Source organism: Acinonyx jubatus, chromosome D2 (assembly GCF_027475565.1).
Source record: "Acinonyx jubatus isolate Ajub_Pintada_27869175 chromosome D2, VMU_Ajub_asm_v1.0, whole genome shotgun sequence".
Classification (NCBI taxonomy): domain Eukaryota; kingdom Metazoa; phylum Chordata; class Mammalia; order Carnivora; family Felidae; genus Acinonyx; species Acinonyx jubatus.
In genome coordinates this window covers 20,015,891-20,019,693 of record NC_069393.1, presented here as the reverse complement: position 1 = coordinate 20,019,693, position 3,803 = coordinate 20,015,891, and positions in this window count along the sequence as shown.

The following is a 3,803-nucleotide window of genomic DNA, read 5'->3' as shown; positions in this document are numbered from 1 at the left end:
GGGAGGAAAAAATGAGAGTAAAATATAAAAGAGAGAGTGAACATAAGAGCCAACTATGAAATTTGAGGTTTGATTTTTATCTCCCTAACTGTATTCTCTAATACTCTATTTTCTCATTCTATTCCATGTTCATAGACTATGGCAAAATAAAAAGGAGTCACACTGGCTTGGTAGTAATATGTGAAGCCTGGACATTTTTCAAATTTTCTCATGAAAATATCTGGGAAAATCTTGAGATTTGTTGAGGATTCTATATTATGGAAGAAATGCTTTTGCTGGCTTACTCAGTCAGACTTAAGCAGAGCAATCAGATTGATTGTTCTATTTAAAATTCATCAACAGTAATGATCACTTGCATCATCCTGCAATGATGAGACTTGGGACTTATATGAAGGCATTCAAAACCTCATTACCATCTACAGTGCCCTTTGATGGAAGCTACTCAATGCATAGTAAATGGATCAGCACAGCCAAGTGGGGGCAAATAGTCACATGCTCTAAAACTATACAGAGTTTTGACTAGAATGACATTTTACTTCCTATATTTTGCATTGAGAATACTATATGAAAATAATGATATTGGCATGCTTAAGTGGTATAGTTGGTTCTCCTCAAGTATTCAGTTAAATAATAATCAGGGCATGCATGTGCAAAAACTATCTGTGGCTGGGGAGAGAAATACTCAAAAAGATAAGAGGTAACAGCACTGAGATCCCTCATGGGGCCAGGTCTAGTGGGTTCAATTAGGATATGGGACTAGACCAATACCCTGCCAAGCAAGAAAACATCATAATTCATGAATCATTGGATAGAGTACTCAGAAGAGTCTTGCCTCAATGGTGGAGAAGAATTAGACCTAGATAAAACACCATTCAGTTCTTGTCTAATAAATCTTAAAAGAAATGGCAGAAAGAATCAAAATGTTTCCAAATAAATTAACTGTGTCCCAGAACAAAACCTAAGAATAGTTATAGAAATACAAAAATATCCAGCACTCAACAAGGTAAAATATACAATACGTTGCATCTAATCAAAAATTTCCAGGCAGGCAAACAATCTGGAAAATGCCACCTATAATGAAGAGAAAAATCAATCAGCCAAAACTGATCAGAACTGACAGAGATGTTAAAATTAGCTGACAAAAACATTGGAAAATTATTATACTGTATTTTTATGTTCAAAATGCTAAAGGTAAAAGTTGAACATGCTAAATACAAAGATAAAGATACAAAACAAAGAGACCCATATAAACTTCCAGAGACCCAGAAAATAAACCCTGGAAATTAAACTTACATGAAAAAGATATTAATGGGATTAACGGCAGATGAAACATTGTCAAAGTTAGTGAACTCGAAGACAGCAATTGATACTATCCAAAATGAAACACAGAGACTTCTGGGAAGATGGTAGTGGAGGAGGACCCTAAACCCACCTCACCCCATGGATACAACTAGATAATGCACACAGCAGTGTAAATAGCCCACAAAATGACCTAAGGACAAGCAGAACAAACTCTACAATAAATGTAGAGAAGAGGCCACATTGAAGAGGGTAAGAAGGGAAGAGATGTGGTGGGTAGGTAAACCCAATGGGTCTGGCCACTGAAGGGAGGGATTTGTGGATGTGGAGGGGTGAAGAGAAAGAGATTTCACACAGGGGACCCTGAAGAGGGAAAATGAATCCCTGTAACATTTGGCTTTGAAAAACAGAGGGGGTGAATTTCATGTGTTCTTATAACCAGCCAGCCTGTAACTTTAAAAATCAAGAGGCTTGGTTTTGGGAGAGCCAGGAGGGCTATAGGAAACTGAATTCCCACCCTTAAAGAGACAGTACAACAAATAGCCTGAGGAGATACAGCATAGAAGCAATAGTTTGGAAAACTCCTGGGGCATACAGGAGGAAAGTTACTTTCTAATCTCAGAGTTTGCTGGAAGATTTCTCCAGAAACAAAGGAGAATTATCACAGAGCAATTTGTGGGAACCAGCACAGGTGCCACCATTCACTACCTAATTTGTTTACACTATGCCCTGCCCCCTCCAATTGGGCATGCCTCAGTCCCAGTGCTACAGCTCCCCTCCCCCAGAAGACTAGCAGAATTCATTGAAACTAAGTGACTATCAACTTACTATAGACTGCTATATGCAGAAGATGTCATATACAAACCTTATGGTAACCAAAAATCAAAAACCAGCAATAGATATGCAAAAAATAAAGAGAAAGGAATCTATGACTAAAAAAAAGCCAAATTATGGAGAGATAAGAGAAAACACAAAACAAATAACAAAATGATAATATATACATATCTATCAATATTACTTTGAATGTAAATTATCTAAATGTTCCAATCAAAAGATATTAGTGATAGATTATATTTTTAAAAAATAGGACCCATCTATATGCCACCTACAGGAGATTCACTTCAGACCTTAAGACACTTGCAGATTGGAAGTGAGAAGAGGGGAGACACATGTATTATGCAAATAGATGTCAAAAAAAGTTGGGGTAGCAATAATTATAAAAGAAAACAAAGACTGTAACAAAACATAAAGAAGGACACTAATATAATCATTAAGGGGACAATCCAACAAGAAGATATAACAACTGTAAGTATTTATGCACCTAACATGGCTGCACCCAAATACATAAAAACACTTAATAACAAACATAAAGAAACTATTCGGCAGTAATAAAATAATAGTAGGACACTTTAACACCACACTTACATCAATGAACAGATTATCTAAACAGAAAATCAACAAGGAAACAGTGGCTTGAATGACACACTGGACCACTTGGACTTAATAGATATATTCAGAATACTCCATCTAAAACAGAGAACACACAACTTTTCAAGTGTGTTTGGAACATTCTCCAGAATAGATCAAATATTAGGTCACAAAACATGTCTTAACAATTTCAAAAAATTGAAGTTATTCCATGTATTTTTCCTGACGAGCTGCACAATGAAACTAGAAGTCAACCACAAGAAAAAACATAGAAAGAACACAAGTATGTGGAGGTTAAATAAGATTCCACTAAACAATTAATGGGTCAACCAAGGAATCAATGGGGAAGTCAAAAACTCATGGAGACAAACAAAAATGAAAACATAATGGTCTGAAATCTCTAAGATGCAACAAAAACAGTTTCTAGAGGGAAGTTTATAGCAGTAGAGGCCTACATCAAGAAGCAAGCAAAATCTCATATAAACAAACTAACCTTACATCTACAGGAGCTAGAAAAAGAAGAAAAAGCAAAACTCAAATACAGCAGAAGTAGGAAATAATAAAGATTAGAGCAGAAATAAATGGTAAAGAAATTTAAACAAACAATAGAACGGATCAATAAAACCAGGAGCTGATTTTTGTAAATGATCAACAAAACCTCTAGGCAGACTCATGACATACACACACACACACACACACACACACACACACACACACACACAGAAAGAGAGAGAGAGAAAGAGAGAAAGCACACTCCAATAAACAAAATCCGAAATGAAAGAAGAGAAATAACAACTGACACAAAGGATTGTAATATAACATGAACATTTACATGCTAACAAATTGGACAATGTAGAAGAAATTAATTCCTACAAACATATAAACTACAAAAACTGAAACAGGAGGAAATAGAAAATTTGAATAGACCAGTTACCAGCAACGAAATTGAATCAATAATCAAAAAAAATCCCAAAAAACAAAAGCCCAGGGCCCAATGGCTTCACAGGGGAATTCTACCAAACATTTAAACAAGACTTAACACCTGTTCTTCTCAAACTATTACAAAAAATAGAAAA